This window comes from Meriones unguiculatus, chromosome 15 (assembly GCF_030254825.1).
Source record: "Meriones unguiculatus strain TT.TT164.6M chromosome 15, Bangor_MerUng_6.1, whole genome shotgun sequence".
In the NCBI taxonomy this organism is placed as follows: Eukaryota; Metazoa; Chordata; class Mammalia; order Rodentia; family Muridae; genus Meriones; species Meriones unguiculatus.
The window spans coordinates 20,524,264-20,543,297 of NC_083362.1; the positions used below are offsets into that span (position 1 = coordinate 20,524,264).

Here is a 19,034-nt window from a genome sequence, read left to right on the forward strand (position 1 = left end):
GTTGGTGAGAAAAAGATTTATTTGTCTTATACTTCTAGATCATTGTCCATCAACAAAGGAAGTCAAGGCAGAAACACATGCAGGATCCTGGAGGCAAGAGCTGATAGAGAGCTATGGAAGGGTGCTGTTTATTGGCTTACTTCTTATAGAATGCAGGACCTCTAGCCCAGGAATAATTCCCACAATGGGCTGGGCCATTCCATATTGAGCACTAATCAATTTTCTAATCACTAATCTGAATTTTATCTAATTCAGAAATTTTTAAAACAGTTTTGCTCATGAAGTGAAGCAGAATTTTTGGGAGTTTAAATGAGTTTACAATGATTTATTTGACTAAATACAAAGGCATGATAAAAACTTAGGCAAATACACCATGTAGAGACTTATAATGGGACTCTGTGTATGTTCAAAATAAGCAATTCCCCTTAAGTAAACATGTATTTAAAGTGTTTTTAATTAAACACCAGCAACTACTCTTTTTTTAATCATATTACAGTGTTTTTTATGCTTGTGGTAGTCTCACAAAACAGCCTCAAAAAACAAACTAAGCATTAATATAAGAAAAAAAATATGAGTTTATGTCAGAAGCACTATAAAAAATATAGGATCATAAAAGCCTTTCCCATCAGGGCTAGACATACTTCCTCTAGTTCTAACTATATATTTCCTTGATATTTTATAATCACAGGAAACTGAAACCTATGAGTACCTCCATCCGTTGGACTGTCTTCCTTTGTTTGGATGGATAGTCTTTGCATTTATTGCCAGTAACTTTAAAAGGGCTTTTCATACCCATTGCTAATCCTGTGCCACAATATCTGACTGATCAGAGAATGTTATTGCCAAAACATGCCATCCCAGAAAAATAGAGAAACATATATTCTTCCTTCATGATGTCATTATTTATTGAACAATAACAGATTTGCAAGGTACATTGGTTTAATTGGCAGATAATTCTGCCTACTGTAATAATCTGGGTGATAGCTGATGGAAATGTAGGTTCTTTTATTCTAATCTTAATTACTAATAATTCTCATACCACACAGCAAATGTGCACGTATGTACATTTATATGTATTTGTGTTTATGTGTGGCTTACAGAATGAATACAAATTCACAAGGCTAGCTACAAGAGAGCACAGGAGTTTCCATAATAGGCTTTGTTGATGAGCATGCAAATAGATTTTGTACTGATAAGGTCAGAAACATGAACCAGTTGCAAAGAAGAGGTGTTGCTGTATAGTTCAGTCTGTAGCAATCAGAAATGAGTGTGATGATGTAGTTACTGAAGAGATGAAAGGAAAGGGCTTGTTTATACAGGAACAGTGGGGTTGGGTAAGTGGGAGAAAGAAAGTGGATGGACAGACAGCTGTCCAGTAGGTTGCATCCATATTGAGCCAAGCTAATTCTCAAAGCAGTTGGGCATTACCTACATTTGGGTCCTTGACACACACACATCAGGTATCAGCTGATATACTTGTGGAGTTGTCCTAAGTATCCACTACTTTCCGAATTCACATGGAATAGTTACATCCTTCGGTAGGTCTGGAGTATCTGAATCCTTGAACAACGTTTTTCTGATATATTATCAATACATCCATTCTCATATGATCTTATTTGACACTAATAAAATTCACTGCACGGCACCTTTTCTACTCTCAGAAACAACTCTTTTACCAATTAGTGCAGCATGGGTGGTGCCAGGTGAATGTTTGTGGGTTGACTCAGGTCCACAGTCTTAAAGTGCTGTCAAAGCTGATCGTAAAATCTGTCTATCAGGACAGGAGCACAGGCTGAAAAAAGTTTTCCCACATACGTAGTAACTTAGAGTAGAGCATAGCCTGATCTCCATAGCAGTTCATGGTACAAAAGTGAATGTCTGTTATTCTTTATGCTTGCCGAACATCTGTTTATTGAGCAAGCACTCAGTAACAGCTGAACAGCTTTAAGAGGAAAACCATTCTGAATGAGATGCACAGTCTTTAGTTCCTCTAGTTCTGACTTTAGAAAAAGACTTCAGTTGTAATGATAAATTCTGAGTTGACGTCAGTATGTACAATGCTACCATCCTGAATACGTAACTGAACAATATCTCCTCCTTTCAGTATGTTTTGCTTTGTTTGAATCAAGAAAAAGATAGTTCGAGGCTTAGAAATGAAATGATAGCATGGCTTTGTTTGAATTTGACTCTAATGGGCGTTAGCTCCTAGACTGCTGCTTTCCTCAAGTTACAGGAGCTGAGGCTTTAGCTGGAGACTATGGAAATCCCTAGAGCCCTTTGCATTCTTCTGTTATGATAATGCTACCATTAGTTTTGATTGCTTCTGGCTGTAGTTTCTGGTTACAGGAATTGCCCCAAGCAAGAAGTTTAGTTTTGTTCACGTTTTTCCCTTTAATTTAAAGGAGTGTTTTTATTTCACTTTTATATGAAATGAGTTTCTGTGTTGTTATTATGATATTTTATGTGGCTTGTCATTGTAGTAATCAATTTTATATTTTCTTCACGCCAGTTCAACATTCTGCTCTTGACGAACACTTTGTCATATTTACTAGGGTTCTTGTCATACATAGGAAAACGCTTCCTGTATTTGTCTCCTAAATTTTCTTTTTCCCTTGTTAGTAATTTTGCTATCTCTGTATCAATGTTCTGGCTGGTTGCAATTACAAGTTTTCCCAGCTGGGAGCTTGTAGCATTTTCTCAGTCTCTGCACCACACTGATCTATTTTGATATGAGTTTCTGTTGTCTCACCTCCGTGTTCTGCATTTTTACCACGCTTTGCTGAAAAACAACTGTCTAAATTTCAGAGGCTGGACATATCTTTACTGTGTATTTCACCAGACACAAAGTTTTAGGCTAAAATATCATAACTTCTGTCTAATAAATTGACACAGTGTTACATATACAAATGTCAAAGAAAAATCATTTAAGCTTAAATACGGAATGAGAAACTAATTGTTTCAAATTATGGTGACAGACCTTGAAACGCACTCTTATCTTCTTAAGACAATGCATAGAATGTATGGAATGCATAAGCACATAAATAAGTGGGTCTGCCTTCCCAACCAGGATGAGTGTTAAAATTTTTCACCAGTTGATTCTATTTTCTTATGCTTTACTGAAAAAAATAATCATTCTGTTTTCAGTGGGAGTATAGAATAGAGTGTTTCTCAAACTTTTTATCAATTTCACGTGGGAGCCTACGTAAGTCACAGTTTTGCCCAATGTAGTGAAAATTATGAAACAGCTCTGTAAGTGATAGAGGAAGTCCCTGTCCTCTACATATGCCAAGCCAAAGCAAATACCTCTAAAAGCCAGGAAGGAGGAGCTGAAAGGAATTCACTGCCACAGAAAGTAAATCTGCACATGACCCATCTCCCAGAGGCTGAAGATCCTAGGCTCCAGAGACAGCTTTTGTACACCCAGGAGAAACAAGGTTGACCACAAGTGATCGTCAAGGTCTTCCTGACTACTGAGTCATCCTGGAGGAACAAAGAGGACAACCAAATACTTGTATTCATTGTGGAAGTCAAGTCCAACAAGTGCCAGACCAAGGAGGTTGTGAAAACACTCTATGACACTGATGTGGCCAAAGACAGCACCCTGATAATACCTGTCAGACCGAGGGAGTATGTTCAGCTGAACTCTGATTATGAAGTCCTGTACATCGCCAACAAAATGGGATGAGCTAAATTCAGTCTAGCAGGCTAATTTTAAATACACATTTTTTTCACCATAAAAAAGATAAAAAAATTAAGTTTTAGCCACTTTAGTTTATGTGTTTGGGTGTCTGGCCTGCATGTATGCATATGTTTGCTCCTGGTTCCCAGGAAATAGAGAAGAGCGGTGGCATCCGCTGGAACTGTGTTTAGAGATGGTTGCAAGCTGCTCATTGGTGCTGGGAATTGAATACAGGCCCTTTTCAGGAACAGCAGCAAGTGTTCTCAAGCTCATGCAATGCTGAAGTTCCTGGGAAGGGGCTCCCACACTTCCACACAACAAGGCATTTTAAATTAAAGATGCCTAAAGTTCATAAATCAGCACAGCATTTAGTTTCTAGATCTTATTAGAGAACAAATTTAGACCTGATGGCACCCATGGGAAGAACAATGTGTAAAATCAAAATGTAAGAATCCAAAACTGTAAATTGTATGTGTTTGTATTCCTTTAAGTGCAGACACACACACACACACACACACACACACACACACACAAGTGTACATGTGAATATATACACAAATCTATATACACATACTTCTTTTTCTCTGTGAAAATGTCTATTTTAGATGGGTTTTGATTTGTCTTGAAATTCATTCACATAAAAAAAATGTCTTTGCGGAGTTCTGAGATTATTTCAAGTAGAATGCAAGAGATGCAGATCAGTATTAGGAGGCGGGAATCAGCAAGGGGCTGGAGTGTCCTGAGGCCACTGTGAGTTCTACTCAAAGTTGCTTTTACTTTTTAAATTATTAAAATTGTGTTAAAATATTTTTGTGAATTATTTTCAGATTTGATTATGAAAAGTTAAAGAAAATAAAACTGAAAGCAAAGTGTTAAGAGAAACATAATTTTTCCATTTATACCTTTTATAAACAGTTTGAAAAGTAAAGACAGGTTCCTAGAATAAAACATTCACAACCACATATCATATCTAAGGAATCCATACTTAATAAACTATTCATTAAACTACTCTCACATAAATATTTAAACATGTGTATATATTTTATGTTTTATATAAATTTATATATCAATGTAGCATATATTAATTAGATAATATATTATACTAATATTATATATTAGCATGTACATATGCATAATATATACATAACATATTAACATAGAACAAATAAATCATTTTCTTTTTTCCCCTCCCCAAAGGAAATATTTTTATAAACATGATTCTAGAAACTGCATTTATCATGGTACGTTTTGTGATTTTTTTAAAATGTGTTATCACAAAATACTGTGATGACAACACAAGAAGTGGAATCTTTGACATGCTGAACAGACAGACTGAATACTTGTAAGCCATGGTTAAATAATCTAAAATTTCGAGTATGTATTTTTGTTTATTTGTATTTAGTGTAATGCAATTCACACATGTCACAAAAGTCTTGTTATCATTTAATTGCTTTCATATTCATTTATTGAAATAAATAATAAATATGTTATCTGAAATAAAATTAACTCATACATGTGCATGTTAAAAATCTAATAAAGTGACATATATACTTTTGGAACTAGCAAGTATTCTGCTGTTGGCATTAAAAATGGGTGATGGGCTAAATAATGTTATTTATTTTTCTTTGTTCTATGATTACTGAGGTGGTATTATTTAACCCATTATCATAATCAATAATGACAAAGACACCTGTTGTATTTTATGATTGCTTTAAAACATCTTGGACCGGGCAGGTAATTCCATCTACACTATGTTATTTCAATAATTTCACCATCCACCTTCCAGCCCCTATCCAATGCCATCCTCGTTAACCATCCTCATCTGGGCTATTTTCTATCCATAATCTTATAAATAGCTGCTTGTATTCTTCATCTAGACCTTTCCATGACACTATTGGGGTCCTTCCTCCAGGCCCACATGGTTTCTTCTCCATACTATCCCATCATGGCATCTTCCTTCCTCCTCTCTTCTGGTCCATCTGTTTCCTGCGAGTCCCCTCTCCTCAGAAGCCCAGGAGCCTTAGCCACACCTCCTACATTCTGCGCTGCTCAGGTATAGGCTATTTAGTCAGCCAGTTAGGTATTTTTACACAAGGATAGGTGTATCCAGGTAGTCACCAGGTCTGGAGGGCCAGTAACTAGCATCAGTTTGCAAGCATCAGACCCACCTCCAATAGTGTTCACATCATCAGCACACCTCCAAGGGTTTAATTTTTCCTCCACAACCACCTTCATTCATCTTATTTGACATTCCTCTTCTTTTTTAAATAGAAAACCAGATTCGTTGTCTGATATTGCATATTAGATATTACATATCAGATTCCATTTTATATTTTTTTTTCATTTTATAAAATTTAAACATACAATAATTAAGGTTTTTCTTACATTTCTCTCTTAATCATTTAAAAATTCAATTGTTCAGATAGGTTTCTAAGTGTTGCTGCCTATTATTATGTCTTCTTTTCTATCATAAAACAGTGTGATCAGAAAGAAAAACTAGTGTTTGTCTGCAAAAAGCCACTCCTTTGAAGTATGTTTTAGGCAGTTGGTGCCTGGCGCTGAACTTTGCCTAGACGTTTAATTAGCTCACAGTTCCAAGAAGTACAGTCTTGGTAAAAGAATCTGCTGAGGTTTGGTAGGTGCTTTCTAGGTCTATTACAACATGGTTGCATGGCCTACAAGAGTAAGACAACATAAGATGAATCAAGAAGTACGAGAGATTTGGGTTTCAAGGTTGGTCTTTTGTAACAATCTAATCTCAAGGGTTACAGGAGTATTATATTAATCTCTTCCAACAGTGATGATCCTGTAATAATTCGATTTAATTTCATTAATTGTCAACATGAACTAAAATTCCCTGAAAGAAAGACTTAAGGGATTGTGTACATTGATTTGGTCTGTGAGAGATAGCCTTAATAAAGTTAATTGATACAGGAAGACCTAAACTTCTGCAGGAGGCACCATTCCCTAGGCAGGGTGTTATGAGCTGTACAGGAAGGAGGAATAACGAGCCCCCAAAAGTAAGGAAATGAATATGTATTCTTTCATTTCTCTCTGCTTTTGACTGTAGATATGAGTAGCTGTTGAAGTCCTTGCCTTGACTTTCATATAATAACAGAAATCAACAGGGCATTATTAGTTCACAGACTCCTTCTTCTTCTAGGTTGCTTTTGGTCAGGGTATTTTATCAGAGCAATAGAAATGAAGGGGAGGCTATAATAACAATTCTCACTAGCCACACACCTCTCTCTTTGTTGTTGTTTGTTGTTTTTGAGACAAGGTTTTTATGTGTTATAGCCTTGGCTGTCCTAGACTCACTTTGTAGACTATTCTGGCTTGGAACTCACAGAGGTCTGCCTGCCTCTGCCTCCCCAAGTGCTGGGATTAAAAGCCACCGTGCCTGGCTAGGCCCTCATCTCTGAAAAGTTCTACCATCGCTAACATTACCTGACTCAGGACCAAACTTTCACACATAAATTTTTGTGGAAAACACCAATTTGGAATATAAAAAGAATTGTCTGCAAGAGTAATGCACCATGGGGTCAGAGAGATGAATGAGCAGAGGACCCAAGTTCAAATCCCAGAGCCTATATCTATTGGCTCACAATCTCTTGTGACTCCAGGTTTAGGGATCTCCAATGTTTCAGAATTCTGTGAGGATATGTCCTTACTTGTATACATACAAACATAAATACACATAGTTAAAAAAAATACCAAAATGACTGATGCTGTATCTATGAAATGTCATACTTTTCTTAAAGATTTATTATCATTATGTGATATTGTGTGTATATGCACTTACATATTGGTGCCTGTAGAGGATATATATATATATATATATGATCCCCCTAAAGCTGGAGTTACAAGATTACAAGCAGTGGAGTGTCTCTAGACAAAAGTTCTGAAAATTAAATTGGATCCTATGCACTGGCAGTATGTAATCATAACTACTGAGCCATCTCTCTAGCTTCTGTTTTTCTTACTTAATACTCCATATATTTTTGTCTTGAAGAGATTCATTTTCATCTTTCTAATTCTATATCAGTTTGAACCCTAATCCTGTAATAAATGTAAAAAGAATTCTCAAAAGAAAGTCCTACAAACAGTTGAACAAACAAACAAAAATTATCTTCAGACAAATATTCTAAGGAATCTTCTAAATCATAACATACAAACTCTTAAAACATGTAAAAATTTGCAGCATTATCATCAACCTATGCCTTCTGCATTTTCATTTTATATTTTCACGTGTTTCTTTTTTTTTAATTTAATTTTATTTTTTTACTATTAGTTACATTTTATTAACTCTGTATCCCAGGTGTATCCCTCTCCCTCATTCCCCCCCTATCCAAACCTCCCTCCCTCATCTCCTCCCTGCCCCTTTCCAAGTCCACTGATAGGGGAGGACCTCCCTTTTTTAATTTTTTATTTAACTTTTATTAGTTACACTTTATTCATTTTGTATCCCCCCATAAGCCCCTTTCTCCTCCCCTCCCGGTCCCACCCTCCCCCCTTTCTGCATGCATGCCCCTCCCCAAGTCCACTGATAGGGAGGTCCTCCTCTCCTTCTTTCTGATCTTAGTCTATCAGTTCTCATCAGAAGTGGCTGCATTGTCAGAGTTCTAGGTTATCTCCATGAATATTCCTTGGTTGGAGTATGAGTCTCTGGGAAGTTCCCTGTGTTCAAATTTTTTTGTTCTGTTGCTCTCCTTGGGAGTTCCTGTCCTCTCCAGCTCTTACTATTTCCCACTTCTTACACAAAATTCCAACAGGAAACAACCCAGGAACCTGCTACAGAGGGCCTCTGAAATCCAGAAGCAGACCTCCTCCCCTTTTATCTGATCCTGTTTTATCAGGTATCTTCAGAGTCCTCCTCTGTGGCCTAGCAGGACTGCTCCTCCCTTGGGGGGTGGGGAGGTCAAAGAGCCTGCCATTGAGTTCCTGTCAGAAATAGTCCCTGTTCCCCTTACTATGGGAAACCAATTGGTTACTGAGCTGCCACAGGCTTCATCCAAGCAAAGGTTATAGGTTATATCCATACATGGTCCTTGGTGGAATGTCAGTCTCAGAAAAGACCCCTGTGCCCAGATATATTTGGCTCTTGTGAAGCTCCTATTCTTTCCACGTCATACTAACTCCCCTTCTGTGGAAGGTTTGGTTATGAGTCTTAGTATCTGTGTTGAAACACTGTTAGGTAGAGTCTTTCAGATGCCTTCTGTGGTAGACTCCTGTCATACGTCCAATGCACATCCCATTTCTTTCTATACTTTAGTATCTTTTCTAAATTTGTTTTACATACATCATAGAACTTAATTGCCTTATACTAGGTGCATTCTATTTGCTATTAGAAGACCCTGATAAAAACATTAAATCATGATATAAGTAAATGAGGATAACAGAAAATATTCAGATATATTTCTGAGATGGAGTAGAAAGTATAGATAACAATGGACACAGGAACAGACTGTTTCTGTTTAGTGATTCAGTTTATTTAAAATAAATCAGAATGAGTTACTCTAATGTTCACACACACATACACACACACAAACAGACACACAAGAGTTTTGTTGAAAATGCAAACCTGACATTTCTGTTTGTAAAATTAACTTTTTGTTTAATTTAGATTTAGCATTAATGTTGCTTTCTAAGGAATTCAAGCATGTTCAAGTAGGATAAATCTTTCAATTGATATTGGAAACATCTTAGAAAAATTTAAAAAATATTTCTCTGGTTATTTCTGAGTGTTTCTCAGGCAATTACATAACATTATTAATCAGAATTATGAAGCTTTAATTTTACATTCAGTTCATTGAACTATATATGCTTTCACTCATATGCCTATTTTTTAGTAATAATTAAAGAAGGTGAGGAGCATTTCTTATCCTGTGAAAGTCTGTGTCTGTTTGTCCATTTGTCTGTATAAATGGTGATTTAATATCTACGGTCTATTTAATATCTGTGTATTTGTCTATCTATCTGTCTGTCTGTCTGCCTATGTATGCATGTATGTATGTGTGTATGTATGAATCTACCAAACTCCTATCTATCTATCTATCTATCTATCTATCTATCTATCTATCATCTATCTATTATTTATATTTCTATCATGATTTTATCTACATCCATTTATTTGTAAGTAGTCTATGCTTTACTTATTTTTCTCATCAGAAAAAAATATAAATGTTGCTTTGGCATCTTTTAAAAAAATCTTTAATGTTCTTGTGTTCAATGAAACATATTACTTAACCTCTGAGAGGAAGCCAGTGCATGGATCAGTCTCTGTAAGACATTTCCTATGTTCTATGTTTCCTTTCCCAGTTACAATTTTAGTCTTTTATGTTGTACTATTAGGAACAGGAGTAGCATTTGAAAGCATGTTTAATTTGAGAATCAGCTGAAGAGCAGAACAGTATAAAAAAAATCACAAAACATAGTACCATAGTATCATCCTTTCCCATTTCATTGCATAGTCTCCTTGTTACATCTCTCAATGTGATCAGATAAGTGAAGAAATTATATGAAATTCATTTCCCTGAAAGACCATCTACAGTAAATACAGCTGTGTATTTCAATTTAAATTAAAATTGATTGCATGCTTATTGGTTCTTCTAAGCACTGGAACTGGAAAATTAAAAATTCACAGGTAGCAATTTCGATTTGCTTCAGAGAGAAGATTCTTGATTTAGACACCCAGCAGGCTATCAATAGGTAAATATAATAGTGGAGAAAATACAAATGTACTTTATTTGGAAGGTTATTGCAACTGCATGGATAACACAGAGAGATTAAATTTTGAGCGTCTTAAACATGCATATCCTAATCTAATAGCTGCCTGTTCAAAACCGAGTTGAGATTAACACACTTGCTAATTTTTCTGAGATAACCTCACTCTGCATATATTGTCCTAGTGTAATTTCCCCCATCAAATTAATATTTTCATTTCACTATAGCTTATTAGTCCAGTAACAAAATCAAAGATGTGAGGCTGAGCTATTGATCTTTTAGCCTATGGTGAACTTTCCCAGCAGCCTGACAATGTGAGACAACATCAAATTTAACTGACTTAGATTTAATATAGACAGGTCTTTAATAAAACTTATGGTTCTGGGGAGTTATGATTATTATAGATTAAACTTTCATTTTATAATTAATGAAAAAATAAATTAATTTAAAATGTCCTCAACAAATATCTATATAATCATACTTTCTTCTTGCCTCTTTTTGATAGCAGCTTTAATATGATCTGGGCAGTGGTGGCATATGCCTTTAACTTCAGCCCTTGGGAGGCAGAATCAGGCAGCTCTCTGGGTTTGAGGCCAGCCTGGTCTAAAGAGTAAGTTCCAGGAGAGCCAGGGCTATACAGAGTAACTTTGTCAAAACAAACAAACAAACAAAAAACTAAACAAACAAACAAACAAAAAAACATTTTCACTGAAATCTGAAATTGTGTGTACTACTATTACCCGTATTTATTCAGTTAGTTAACTTCTGATTTCCAGGACTTCTGGTGGAATTTCGGACTGTCTCTGACTACTGCTGCTAAAATGAATGAACAGTTGTTTTCAAAATTTTATGGATATTGGAGAGACAAGGGAATGGAGCAACTGATATACTTTTATAGTGCATTAACTTTCATGCACTAAAGCAAAGCCACTTCCATCATGATAGAGGTATCTGCTGATTTTAGTTCACAGCTCACCCACTGTTCTCTGGATTAAATCAGCCAATCTTTGTTTCATTGCACAAATAGCAATGCTCCTGTTTCACATGGTTTTTACTTAAGAACTAGAGTAGTTCCCAAATGCAGTGAAGATAGCATCAGCATTTTACCCATAATTCTTTGTGACAGTTTCCCATTCTGTCCCAAAAGAATGAGAAATATCCTATCCAATTTGGTGCTGAAACATTTTCTGACTTACAAAACTCTATAAAAAGCATTCTATTTTATAATGTAAGTTTTATTTTACTTTTTTAGTTTTGATAGTATAATATAATTTCAACAATTCTTCCTTCCCCCTTTTCTCTCCAAACCCTCCCATTTAGCAGATATTTTAAAATTTATAATTCATGACTTCTTTTTACATGAATTACTGTGACATTCATATATGTACATGAATATATATATTCATAAATATAGCATGCTAAGTCTACATATATATTTTCAGGACTGATCACTTGGTATTGAATAATCAATCGGTGCCCTCTTCTTTGGAGAGGATAATTTCTCCCACTCCCATCATTCCTCGGTTGCCTTTAGTTTTTGGCATAAGGTAGAACCAGTTTTTAAGTTTGTACTCTGACATGTTGATTGTCAATATAGATTTCTTAGTAGAGTTTTCTTTTTTCAACTTTTTAAAATTTTTTTTTTTTTAATTTTTATTATTAGTTACATTTTATTAACTCTGTATCCCAGCTGTATTTTCTTTCCAGTCATCTACAATGGAAACTCTACTCCACTTTGAAAATACCCACTACAAACTTCCGGCGGAGACGGCTAAGAGGACCGAGGGAAGATGGGTCAAAGTCAGAGTAGTGGTCATGGTCCTGGGCATGGCAAGAATGACAAGGACAAGAAAAAGGAATATGAACCCCCTGTCCCAACTAGAGTGGGAAAAAAGAAGAAGAAAACAAAGGGACCAGATGCTGTCAGCAAACTGCCTCTGGTAACCCCTCACACCCATTGCCGCTTGAAATTACCGAAGCTAGAGAGAATAAAAGACTATCTTCTCATGGAGGAAGACTTCATTAGAAATTAGAAACAGATGAAACCATTAGAATAAAAGCAAGAGGAGGAAAGGTCAAAAGTGGATGATATCAGGGGGACCCCCATGTCTGTAGGAACGTTGGAAGAGATCATTGATGATAATCATGCCATTGTGTCCACATTTGTGGGCTCAGAACACTATGTCAGCATCCTGTCATATGTGGACAAGGGTCTGCTGGAACCAGGCTGCTCAGTCCTGCTCAACCACAAGGTGCATGCCGTTATAGGAGTGCTAATGGATGATAGAGCTCCACTGGTCACAGTAATGAAGGTGGAAAAGGCCCCCCCCAAGAGACCTACGAAGATATTGGGGACTGGACAACCAGATCCAGGAAATTAAGGAGTCGGTGGAGCTTCCTCTCACCCACCTTGAGTACTATGAAGACATGGGTATAAAGCCCCCCAAGAGGATCATTCTCTACGGCTTGCCAGGGACAGGTAAAAGGTTATTGGCCAAAGCAGTAGCAATCCAGACTTTGGCCACTTTCCTGAGGGTGGTTGGCTCAGAGTTTATTCAAAAGTACCTAGGTGATGGGCCCAAGCTCGTTCGGGAGCTGTTCCGAGTTGCTGAAGAACATGCACCTTCCATTGTGTTTATTGATGAAATTGATGCCATTGGGACCAAAAGATATGATTCAAACTCTGGAGGAGAGAGAGAGATTCAGCGAATGATGTTGGAGCTGTTGAACTAGTTGGATGTATTTGACTCGAGGGGAGATATAAAAGTTATCATGGCCACTAACCGAATAGAATCTCTGGATCCAGCACTTATCAGACCAGGCCGCATTGACAGAAAGATCGAGTTCCCCCTGCCTGATGAAAAGACTAAGAAACATATCTTCTAGATTCACACTAGCAGGATGACCCTGGCTGATGATGTGACCTTGGATGACTTGATCATGGCAAAGGATGACCTCTCTGGAGCTGACATCAAGGCAATCTGTACAGAAGCTGGCTTGATGGCCTTGCTGGAACGCAGGATGAAAGTAAACAAATGAAGAGTTCAAAAAGTCGAAAGAGAATATTCTTTATAAAAAACAAGAAGGCACCGCTGAGGGGCTGTATCTCTAGGGACCCTCGGCTGTCTTCAGGGAAGTAAATGTGTTTCCCCACGTGGGAGGATGGGAAGCTGTCCTAAGGAACCCATTTTCCAGTTGATTTTGCTAGTAGAAAGCCTGTATCTGGAGGTGCTGTGCAGGGGCCCATCGGGCAGTCTCATTGCATTGTGCTGCCCTCTGCTCCCAATAAAGGATCATCCTGGTTTGCTTTTCAAAAAAAGAAAGAAAGAAAATGCCCACTACATAAATATAAGTTGAATTTTCTCACCCTTACTTTGAGTTCTTTTATTTATATATTCATATATTTATTTATTTAGCAAAAGCATGGTGGACTTGATCTCTCTAGGCAGCCAAGAGATGGCAGTAACTCCCTGATCCCTTCAACTCAAGCATTACAGTTATGTTTCACCATTCCCAGCATAGAATTTCTTTTCATAGTGTTCTAAAATGAATATGTTTTTTAAATTATTTATTTTATTTTATTTACACTGGTGTTTGACTGAAAGTATGTCTGTGTAAAGGTGTCAGATCCTCTGGAACAGGAGTTAAAGACAGTTTTGAGCTGCCATGTGGGTGCTGAGAATTGAACCTGGGTCTTCCGGAAGAGCAGCCAGTGCTCTTACCTGCTGAGTCGTCTCTCTAGCCCCTCTGACATGATTCATAAGCATGAGGTTAATGTGCCTCTGACCTTTCTTGGTTATTTCTTATTTTTCATTTAAATTAAAGATCCTAATTTTCTCTCAACATTAATGAAAATGTTTTCATTTCAGTTCATTACAGTCCTTAGGAGAGAAATCACCTTAATGCTGGCATAGCCTTTAACCTTTCCTGAATGTTTTCTCAGCCCTTCCTATTCTGTACGAAAATACAGCAAATGAAACAGGCACCTCAATTTTCCTACTGCTTCGTGAGAAACACTTTGAAAAGTGAGTACTGCGCAGACCTCTTCTTTCTATTTGACTGCTTCTTTTTCACGGACAGTTGCATCCTCATGATTTAAGATGCTCCTTCTTAATTTTAAAGATAGATTTACACATTATCTTATCATTCAAAAATCTAATCTGAAGTAAGCTACAATTTTGCATTCAAAATAAAGTGAACTGATGTGTTATGTATTTTTTTTACTAAAACATTTGTTTTTAATTCATATGTGTGTGTGTGTGTGTGTGTATGCGCGCACGTGTGCATGACTATGTGCATGTATGTATGTGCACTAACTACCTTCTTAGTGCCAGTGAAGGGTAGAAGACAGCATCGGAGCCATTGAAACTCAGGTTATAGGCAAATGTGAGCTTCCTATGTAGGTACTGGAAGCAAACTTGGGTCCTCAGCAAGAATACCAAGTGAGCACTTCACTGTTGAGCCGTTTTTTCCAGCCCCAAATCAAGTGTGTTTTAATAAAAAATTATTTCTAGTTATAGTTTCAGGTTCCAGAGATCTAACCTATCACTTCCACTGGTTTGCCTCTGTTGCCATGGGGATTCCTACTTCTCCTATTTCTGGTTATTAATATGCATTTCATTTTCTCTTAAGTTTAACAAATATTATCGGTAAAGTGCTTGAAGAATTTATATTCAGCTTGGAGCCTATCTAGTGTTCAAGCCTCTGGGACTGCAATTATGAATGAATCCTTGTGCCTATGTTTATTAGACTGTGTTTTATATTTTTCTCCAAACTCGTGGTGCCAATTTTATACTCCAATGTCATTACCTGAACATTGCTAATTTTGTTGTAAACATATTTGAAAACTCTGCATATGTCAGAAGGAATAAGCAAACGTTTCTTTGTTTTAATATGTTAAATGTTGGTAAAATACTTGAACGTTAATGTTTTTCAACTATTTACCTTTTTTCTAGTGTAAATTATATTTTTATAAGTTTATTTGAGTTTCATTATTTGTACTTTATTTTGTTTAATTTATAAATTAACTTTTGGTATTATATAAACTAATCTTTTCTTGATTTTGGTGTTCAGTTGTAGTCTTTCAAACAGAGTTTGTTTTCTTCAGGTTAGTATTTTGAATAAACAGAAACTATTGATTTTGTTGTCCTCTCTGATGCTGTATTTAAAGCTGGTTGTGAACAGTTCAACAAGGTTGCTGGAAACCAAACTCCAGTCCTATACAAGAAAGAAAAACGCATGATATTCACTGTTGAGCCATATTTCAGAACCTGATATTCTGAAAGTGTTTCAGGGTTGAACATTTTATATTTTACCTAAGGAATTTCCATTTAAGGTATTAAATGTATTTCACTAATTTGTTTTCCAAACTGGATATTTTCTGTCATTAAACATATGGATTTATACCAACATCATATCAGAAAATGAAGGTTCTGCAGAAAAGTCATCATCTATATGTTAATTTCCCAATTATATTGATTACTAGTATGACCTTTACTAGGCATATTGGAAGAGCCATAAAGAAATCACAAATCAATCTTTCAAAAATTTTCAGCTATGAAAATACATATTTTATTGTTTTTAGATAAATAATGTCACCAAGAAAAGAGTCTTAGTTCTGGAAAGATAACTTAGCAGCAAAGAATATTTGTTGCTCTTGCACAGGACCTGGTTTCAACTCCTAGCATCCACATAGCAGCTCACAACTGTGAGTAACTTCTGTAGTAAGGGATCTAATGCTCTCTTTCCCCCATGGGCACCAGACACTCAATAATGTACACAAACACAAGCAGAAAACAAATTCATTAGCATAAATACAAATAAATAAATCTTTTAAAAAAAGAGGAATATCTGTTCCTACTGTTTGAGCTTTGTCTTGTTTTAGATTTAATTTTTAGAGGATGTGCTTGTGAAATAGCTCAGTAGACAATGGCTCTTGATGCCGATTCTTACAATGCAAGTTCAATCCAATGACTTACATGTTGAAAGAAGAGAATAGAATCCCACAAGTTATCCTGGCATGCATGTGCATGTGTGCATGCCCTGTCCCAAAATAAATAAATAAATAAATAAATAAATACATAACAAGCAAACAAATAAATGTATGTGTCTAAAATATTGTTAGTCATTTTTCCTTAAACTATTGGAAAAAGAAAAAAAAGTCATCAGTCATGGTTATAAATAGCTCAAAACATCATTCTATTATTTGCCTTGGAGATAGGAAGCCTAGTAAAGGTTGCCAAGAACCCTCCCACACAGGTTGATCCTGTGGACTGCATTCAGGAAATGTTGATGGGTGAGACTGATAATGTAAAGAGACAACTTTAAAGGACCAAGCAAGGCATATTTTATCTGCAAAAGCTAAATAAGCTAGAGATGAAAGTCAAACCAAAAGACATAACAGATAAGATCAAGGTTTAAATAGATAAGAGTGAAATTTGTTCTTGAATATTGAAAGGGTTGAGCACTGCAAATGTTCCCACATAATCCAAAACAGCTTTCTCAGTGATCAAGCCTGTAAATACTTTTACCCATGTCACAGGAATAAAAATGCTCAGACAAAGTGAACTTAGGATTCTAACCTATCATCTCCTAAAACATGCCCCGTGCCATCATTCTGAACAATTAATTCATGCCAGTCAGTGTTTATAAAAGTCAAAGATATTAGAGTAACTATGTACATTTGACAGCAATCCAGTATATGCCTACAGATTGCTGGGGTATTTTGCCCTTGTCTATTTGGCTATCATTTAGAAATATTTCTTCTCTTTGTAAACTGTCTTCTTTCAATCAAAGCTTAGCATTTCCTTTATCCCCCTGAGATTTTACGTTGCTTTTGTTCCACTATCAGATTATAGGGATGGAGATACATACATTTCTACCTACCATTTTTCTACACGTAGCGTCTTACAGTCAGGAGGATCAGTTATGAACAGTATGAGCCCTCAGATTAGAGTGTTCACACTACATTGTCCTGAATTAAATAAACACAGAACTCATCAAAGGAATGCACTGAAAGGCTCTTACCTACAGATAATTTGTGTTTCCTTTCACTATTGCAAATCTTCTCACAAATTCATCAGTTAAATTAAAAATCTCCCAACACAATGAAAGCAAACAGAGTAGGGAATTGAGTGCTGGTATCCAAAAGTATTGTAACAATTTGAGTCTCTCGTAGCCCTGAAATTTCTAACTGTATTCTGATGGATGTGTGGGCTTTGAGTTTCTTTGGAGATGGACAGTATATGAAATAGCTCTGGTTCTAATGCTCCTTAAAAGGGCAAAAGGTGAAGTGGGAAAAATGAGTCACGAGAGGAGAAAGAGAACCAGCATTCATTCCATTTAATTTTGAGTTCTCATGTCATAACTTGTGGCTCCATGAGACAAAATTCTGCTGATTTTAGTTCACAGCTCACCCACTGTTCTCTGGATTAAATCAGCCAATCTTTGTTTCATTGCACAAATAGCAATGCTCCTGTTTCACATGGTTTTTACTTAAGAACTAGAGTAGTTCCTAAATGCAGTGAGGATAGCATCAACATTTTACCCATAATTCTTTGTGACAGTTTCCCATTCTGTCCCAAAAGAATGAGAAATATCCTATCCAATTTGGTGCTGAAACATTTTCTGACTTACAAAACTCTATAAAAAGCATTCTATTTTATAATGTAAGTTTTATTTTACTTTTTTAGTTTTGATAGTATAATATAATTTCAACAATTCTTCCTTCCCCCTTTTCTCTCCAAACCCTCCCATTTAGCAGATATTTTAAAATTTATAATTCATGACTTCTTTTTACATGAATTACTGTGACATTCATATATGTACATGAATATATATATTCATAAATATAGCATGCTAAGTCTACATATATATTTTCAGGACTGATCACGTGTGTGTGCGCCGACATGGAGTACAGGTATCTACATCCTTTACTGTGATTCGCCTTAATTTTTTAAACAGTCTTTCACTGAGCCTAGAGCACACCCGTTGGTTACTCTTGCTAGCCAGTGTTTCCCTGCAGCCCCCCTGCCCCGGCTGAAACAGGAGTTATTACCCAGTGATGTCATATCTCCTTATGTCTGTGTTGGGGATGCGAACTTAGATCCTCAGGCTTCTGCAGTAAGCTCTTTACCCACTGAGCCATCACCACAGCACTAAAACATTGTCCATTTCATTTTCTTCAGTACCAACTATGCTGCAAGCCCTGGTAAATGCTAAAGTCATCAGCTGAACTGTTAGGCACAAACTGCAGATGTCTCCACAGACCTCCCATGGGAACCAATGCACAGCTAATGACTGTCTCTGCAAGGGGATAAATTGAGCTGTTCTGCCTTAGTATGTAGGATGCTACAGGTAAAGCCCGTTCATACCAAAGTCACGAAAACATTGAACTATATCCCTAAACTGGCTTTCATTTTTATCTTCAATTACTGGTTATATTTCATAGTACAAAGTTTCAAATTCTTTTGTTGAAGTACCACCAGGCCTCGAGACATTCTCCTGTCTTTGAAGTTTAGCCCATAGATAATATTTGTTTTCTCTCATTTTTCCAAATTTTTATCTGGTCATGATTATTGTTTTCATGAATTTTTAAACTGATATTTAAGACTTTCTGGATTTTTCAAGCACA

General features: G+C 36.3%; 1 pseudogene; it reads left to right on the forward strand.

Annotated features, from left to right (window-relative positions):
- Positions 1–12,192: 12,192 nt before the first annotated feature.
- On the forward strand, positions 12,193–13,563 carry LOC110539835 (26S proteasome regulatory subunit 4-like; annotated as a pseudogene).
- The last annotated feature ends 5,471 nt before the right edge of the window (positions 13,564–19,034 follow it).